The sequence below is a fragment of the Choristoneura fumiferana genome, chromosome 16 (genome assembly GCF_025370935.1).
Source record: "Choristoneura fumiferana chromosome 16, NRCan_CFum_1, whole genome shotgun sequence".
NCBI lineage: Eukaryota > Metazoa > Arthropoda > Insecta > Lepidoptera > Tortricidae > Choristoneura > Choristoneura fumiferana.
Window position 1 is genome coordinate 696,549 of NC_133487.1, and position 7,769 is coordinate 704,317.

Genomic DNA, 7,769 nt, shown 5'->3' on the forward strand with positions numbered 1-7,769 from the left:
GAACGGGTTGTGAACCCGCGATCCTTTGCTTAAGAATACAGGTAAAACCACTAGGCAACCATGGCTTCATTACAATAAACGACATGTGTAAATAAAGCTTATAAATAATACATACATTATGAAAATAACTTCCCCAGCCGTAATGTCAAGGCATGGTTGGTCTAATGTATTAACATAATGTAGAGTCGACCGAGTAATTGCTTTTATGATACTCATACGGAATAAAAACCTGTAAAAAAAACTGAAAAGGAAATAAACAAGTAGAGTAGTCTAATCAAATCAAATCGGGGACGTTCTGAAGAAAGGTCGGGTCGGGAGTACTCTAAACCGACGTGCATGCATGAAAAGATTGATGAATGTAGAGGAAGCGAGAGTTGTATGCCACAATCGTAGCAAGTGGAAGGATGTAGTCTCTGCCTACCCCGTTGGGAAAGAGGCGTGATTTTATGCATGTATGTGTGTAGTAGTCTAGACTAGACTCTGTCAACTAACATAAAGTTCAACAGTCGGGTCCCATTCAAAATCATGACCAGCTCAAAAATTGCATAGCAATGTGTCCCGTCTATTGAACTGTAACTAAATCCAGCTCTAGACTACTTAGTTAGATCTACTACTGACCTGAAAGTTTGTCTGTGTGTATTTATGACGTTTGTCTGTGTGTCGATTTATAATTTCCACGGGAAATTAGTAAAATCACATTACATTAGACACATTAATTCAACAACCAGTAGGGTTCACGCAAGCGAAGCCGCATTTATAGGATAGTTTTAAATATGAATTCACCAATATAACATTGATGTTTCCATAATTTGGCACCACAAACCCGCAACTGCCATTGTCCAATCACCGATCGCTGTAAATTCAAATTGTCGTGCCAGTTCTGTTATAATTAACGGTTTTATATTAATTTATGGTATGCCGTGTTACGGATCCGTACCCGGCCCCGCCTCTAATGTAATGAGTACCTTATGCTTACGTAATTAGAGTCAAATTTTCATCTTTCTTTTTGAATACCTAAAAACATACCTATGGCGGTCAACGGCTTACCTTATTCAATGAGTTTGTTTTCTTTAATAAATTCTTCTTTACAACATTATAGTGTTAAACAGAGTCGCTTCCCGTCGTCATCGTCTTTATTTCCAGATAGACTAAGGTTCTTCGAAGCTAGAGTGAATAGGCTGTTACTGAACCAGTGAGACAACTTGTGACACAGTGACACCTTTGACCTCATCTGCCCATTCAATCAGGTGAGATAGGGCTCAATCACGGGTCAGTCTTATGGTAAAAAAAAGTTCAGGTCTCGAGAGATTTATACAAGTTCATCCATTATCCACATGTCTATCACGAAATTTAAATAACCGAACGAATCAGAAACAAACTCTCTTCAAGTAGTTCCTTTACCCTTGGAACACTCAGCAACTTTTCCCATGACCTTGTAACGGGGGAAAGCGATTGGCAGCGATAACGCACGCAATATCAGGACTTGGAAAATGTCCAAGGCTTACGCAGCGTTGCACCAGTTGAGGAAAGATGCGTCGAATTGCAAGCAAAACAAACGCAACCTGTGGAAGTCAAGGGAATTTAAAAATAAAATAATACCTAAAGACATTTCCTGTATGGGTGTTTTCTTCAAAATTGTATGAAAAATATTATTTTAAGTATCGTAGATAAGGGGGGTGGAGGAAGAATGGTCAATTAAGACTGTATCATCATCATGTCAGCCGAAAGACGTCTACTGCTGGACATAGGCCTTCCCCAAGGCTCTCCACTCAGACCGGTCTTGTGCTTCCCAGTAACTTGTTTCCCGGTACAGCTACGGACCTGATTTTCTAAATAATAACTATTAGCGGAAACGATAAAATATGTAAACTTGCGTCAATACTTATCTAAACAAAATGATGTAGAAGTTTCCACAAAATTTAATGATTACAAAATGGTGCAGTTGTTCATTAGCTATAGTACGTTATCACGTATTATTGTATGTTTGATAACCTGAAACCGAATTATGAGTGACTAATTGGTAAAGCCATGTATAATTAATTAGCAAATAAAGTAATTGATTAAATAAAACGATAATAATAATAATGAGTAACCTAAAACTTTGCTAAAATGTGTTGCTATATTTTTTCGATATTCCATGTAGAAATAGTAGCATTTCAACAGACATTGCAGTTACACAAGTATGTACAGTCGAGGGCATAAATATCTATACAGCCATAGCGTCAAATATATGTATACATCGACCTTATAGTTAGTAGCATAAAGGTGGATGGATATTTTTGACGTTTTGGCAATGTATATATATTTATGCCCTAGATTGTACTGTGGGAATTTCGTTTTTTTCCAGGAATATCTCTGAGGTGTGGAGGGCAGGGGGAAACACGACACTTTTTCCCAAGAAAGTCGCCACGAAGGTTCACTACTGATCTCTAACCGAACGACACGACTACGTCTACGTCTGTCTGTTAATTTTGACTACGGAACCCTAAAAATGAAATAAAACTATAAACTATAATCTAATAGCCTAACAGAACTAGAAAAAGAAAAAAAACCCGACATTGTCATTTTACAGTCCAATATCTCAAGTCCTCTCATCTCATTCTGAGAGGAGGCCTGTGCCCAGCAGTGGGATGATCTCAAAAACAGGTGAACCGATTATAATGAAACTAAGCTAAAAACCAACGTGAGGAAACTCGCTTTTGCCTAAACAAAATCACATCGGTATTGTTGGGGATATTGGGTTTTGACGACCAGTTGGCCTAGTGGTTAGAGAACCTGACTACGAAGCTTGAGGTCCCGGGTTCGATTCCCGTGTCGGGGCAGATATTTGTATGAAAAATACGAATGTTTGTTCTCGGGTCTTGGGTGTTTAATATGTATTTAAGTATGTATCTATCTATATAATTATATTTATCCGTTACTTAGTACCCATAACACAAGCTTTGCTAAGCTTACTTTGGGACTAGGTCAATTGGTGTGAATTGTACCGTGATATTTATTTATTTATTTATTATTTATTTATTGGCGTCAAATTTATAACACCCCTTTTTTGCGTCGGAGGTCAAAAATTGGCGTGTGTAGCTTCTCCGCTTTCGATTGTCCCTAAACTCCCTTCCCTATTTAACCTCTTTAGGGCTCCTTGCCCCAGTAGTATAGATGTGCGTCAGTCAGTCAATCAGTCAGTTCATACATGGAACGCTCTTTCGGCCTCGGTGCAAGATGCTTCTTACCGCATAGTTAAAAGTGCGATAAATCGCGGCGAAGGCTGGGTCGCGGCCCGCTGGCAGCCGGCCCGCCCGGGAAGCGGGTCACCGTGCCGTGCCACGGGACCACACCTAATTTTTTTGCATAAAGTCGTCAGTATGGGGGAAATTAGGTCCATATGTCGCCGATTGTTAGGAAAACCGACAAAAAGTTGCTTAAACATAAGTATGAAAGAAACTCAATAATGAGGTAGATGTAGCCCCCTTTAAGTGGCTATAGTCTTTAAGTTGGCAACACTGCTGGTCACGTCACGATATTACTGTCACTACATTGTGAACAGATACTTGAATTTCTTTTATGGTAGATTTATCGCGTTTAGCTCACCTCTCACTTATTTGTAACCGAAATGTCAAATCTCATAGTTTTTGGGTGAGCTACGCGGGTTTATTTATAATTAGAATATTTTTGAATATTTTGCATTACCTGAAATTAATTATGGCAAATTATGCATTACGGCACAATGAATGTCTGTGTTTTGAGACAGTTTTATCTTTCGGAAACTTTCGTCCTCCTTTTTTCCGAACAAAACGGGACTACAGGCGCTAGTGTAGCGTGAGGTCTCCGAAATGTCAAATCTCATAGTTTTTGGGTGAGTTTTCGGGCTTATTTATAATTAGAAAAATTTTGTGAATATTTTGCATTACCTGAAATTAATTATGGCAATTATGCATTACGGGGCAATGAATGTCTGTGTTTTGAGACAGTTTTATCTTTCGGAAACTTTTGTCCTCCTTTTTTTCCGAACAAAACGGGACTACGCAACACTGTGGTTGCTCGATTTTTTTATGGTACGGTTTTAAGGTGTATTAAATATTATTTTAATCTAAACTTTGTTTTCACGCCCGTAATAACAGACTTTGAAAACCTCACGCAACAGTGGCGCCATCTAGAAAGACAAAAAACGATAGCCGTCATTGATGCAATTTGATCATACGACAGAACTGCTCTGAGTCGCATCGCCAAGTCGTGCGAGTGGGACCGTCAATGGGTGGTATCCTGACTTTAGTAAAAGAACGAATTATTGTGCGAGCGATAGCCAAATGTCGGCAATTAAAGATTCCGTTCTTGTCATTTTAACCGCGGAAGCTCAACAATGCCTCAAACAAAAACATACGCGACATAAGGTCGCGGGTGAGCAAATAAATTCTTTTAGTTCATATAAACATCTTACTACTCGTAATAACCTAACCAACAAAAAGTTGGAGAGCCCCCGACATTGTTCAATATCTCAAAAACGTCTGAACCGATTTTAATAAAACTAAAACATGTCTAAGAACCATCGCTATCAAATCAAAAAATACAGACAGACAGACACACACACAGCCACACATAGTGGTCAAACTTATAACACCCCTCTTTTTGCGTCGGTGGTTAAAAATATGTTCATGATATAAAACATCACATCGTATCATTAATGAAACCGGGTCTTTCACACCATAATTTGGTCACTCGGTGAGCCTATAATTACTTCGGTATTATGTTACACAAATAATAACACGGTAACGTGGACGAAACATATATTTAAATCCTTAATGAGATCTCCTATTTCAATGTAAGCCTAGTAATGTATTTACTTTTAACCAGAGACAAGTTTGTATTTGATCTAGTAAACAGAGAAATACATAATCATAAAAACGTTATTACTGAATAATGAATGAGTTATTTTGACATGGTACAGACGAAAATCTCGCCGGCAAAGTCGAAATAGAACCATCTTAACAGATATATATATATATAGTCAGGTCCAAATTAGCCGAACAAGTTTGAGAGATATAAATGTTGCCAGACATGAGAATAGATAACAACAATGTACCCGTAAGAACAGTGTACGTAAATAAATATTTAGCAGTAGCAGAGTATAGTTTCAGTTGTGAATTGCTAAAGAGAATAGAATCATCATGCACGACTCGATAACAGTGGGGGACAGTGGGGGTCGTACAGCTGAGAAAACTAATCCCGCACCCTGGTACAGTCACCAGCATTAATATCTGCCACAGCGGAGCGTGCAAAAATATCTGACACGTCCTTCCGGCCCTAGAAATAGAGTCGTATCAGATATTTATGCACGCTTCTGTCAGATATTGGGTGCTGGTGACTGTACGTGATTCAGTTTCCTAAGCATAATTGCACAGAGATATTGCACAAAAAGGAGCCAGGATATTCAGAACAGTATGTTTAGAGAGAAAACGTAAGAGAAACAGTTATTTAGAGATATTCGATACACAGAAAAATACGGTACAAGGAAAAACAATATTAATATCTAATAGTAAGTATGAATTGGGCCTCACGCAGGATAATGTTTTGCCGCAACGCAGTTTTTAGTATAACCCATGTTTAAATAACTCATAGTTACTTTAAAATACCAACTATAGTCATAAGAAGAATCAATTTCATAGTAGTAATAATTAATTTATTACTACTATGAAATTGATTCTTCTTATTCGGAGACACAAACTCTGCCGAGGCACATAACTTTAGTTGGTATTTTAAAGTACCTAATTAAAGTAACTATGAGTTATTAAAACGACCGGACGGCCAAGTGGTCAGAGAACCTGACTACGAAGCTTGAGGTCCCGGGTTCGATTCCCGGCCGGGGCAGACATTTGTATGAATAATACGAATATTTGTTCTCGGGTCTTGGATGTTTAATATGTATTTAAGTATGTATTTATCTATATAAGTCTTTATCCGTTGCCTATAGTATCCATAGTACAAGCTTTCCTTAGTTTGGGACTAGGTTAATTGGTGTCAAGTGTCCCATGATATTTATTTTATTATTATTTATAATGGCGTCGTACCATTCTATTGTTAGCCAGTTTTATACTACGTCTATATCGATGAAATATCCTACCGACTCTCAAAGCCCTCTCAAGTTGGAGTCTTGAGCTGAAGAGCATTCTCAGACATTCGGTCGCCGTGAACGTCGATAAAGAGACGAAATAAGCCAAAATAAGGTTTTCCTGGCAATTTTAAGCCTCGTAGAAATTTAGAATTAGAAGAGACAAGGGCTAAATATGCCGTATGAATAGAGAATAATAAGCTTTCATGTTAGTGCTTCGTAATAACAAAGGCCCGTATGAATAGAGCCAAGTATAAGACTAGTCCAATTGATGGGACAACTAAGACGGTTACGTCCCAGTAGTACCATGGGACAATGGCACTAATATTTTCATCCCAAACGTCCCATTACCGTTATCACAGTGTAGTTCTAAAAGTTGGACTACCGTTATCCGCCCTTCTTTACCATGGTATTGTACTAACCTCTTGTGTCCGTTGATTCGATGCTGGCAGCATAGTTCCAATTTTGAATAATAATATGGAACGGACGCAAGGGTGTTAAACAGGAGACTTGTATCCGAGCTGCTAATGTAGGAACTTGAATTACATACGAAAATATCCTAAAGAAGTGATTTTAATTTAAATAGGGAAATATTAAGCTAGTGCTAGCACTACAAATTGGTGGAGGTTTGGGCAAAGCGAGGAAATATAATAAGAAGAAGACTGTAGGCCATAAGAGGCCTTAAGTAAGTAAAGATCGACGAGGAAAAGAAGAGGTAAAGTTTGCATTTATTATTATATATAGTGGGTCTCATCATGGCGGACAAAACTACGTTCGATGGTGCAGGCGACGTGTCAGATTTTATTATACAATTTGAAGCTGTAGCAGCAATACGCGGCTGGTCGGCAGATCAAAAGAAATTTGCCATCGCGGCATATCTAACAGGATCCGCAGCATCCTGGTATAAAGCGAAATTCTCCACTTTCGCTAATTATGAAGATTTACTGAGCAAGATAAAAAATGAATTTGAGGTGGCTGTAGATTATACTCAATCATTTTATCTACGGAAACAAAACCAGTCCGAGAATTCCGTCCGTCCGTCCACTACAGTATCATCAGATAGTACCACTGATGGTAACCGTAATAACCCCCCGTCGATGATTTTATAAAAGTACCAAATTACACGTCATTATGTCACAAACAATCGAAAATCATTCTCCTCATGTGTGTAATGTCTAAACATCGACATTAGCAAAATACATCTTGTTAAAACAGCAAGGGTGAAAGCCATTTAAAAAAACAAAACCGAAAATCATGATCAGTACGCTGCGAGCCACCATACACATACAAGCTTTTATGTCTTTTTCACTTCTGTTATATGAAAGTCCTTTTCTTCGACGACGTCACGTAAGGGCAGAGGCCATAACAGCAACGGCCTAATGACATTTTATACTTCTTTTGAATATATGCATAAAATATAAGATCATAAAAGCAAATATATTTCAATTTTGTAATCGTCTTCGCTTCAAAAACAGAAACCTTCGGGGAAGAAAAGTTGCAGAGTGGCGATCACAAACGGAAAAGGCAATTTTGGTGGTCTCCTACAGGTGGAGCGATAACTTCGACTTCAGTACATATATTTATTTGAATAGTTCTTTAAAATTTTAAAGACACTTATTGTCTGGCCCTAAAAGTGCACAGTAAGCCCACAGACTCGTCTCTATCC

The 7,769-nt window shown here is 38.2% G+C and overlaps 1 protein-coding gene across 1 annotated transcript in view; it reads right to left on the reverse strand.

Moving 5' to 3' along the window:
- Window positions 1–7,769, reverse strand: part of Tomosyn (syntaxin-binding protein tomosyn) — a 446,939-nt gene that overhangs the window by 411,982 nt on the left and 27,188 nt on the right. The window lies entirely within an intron of this gene.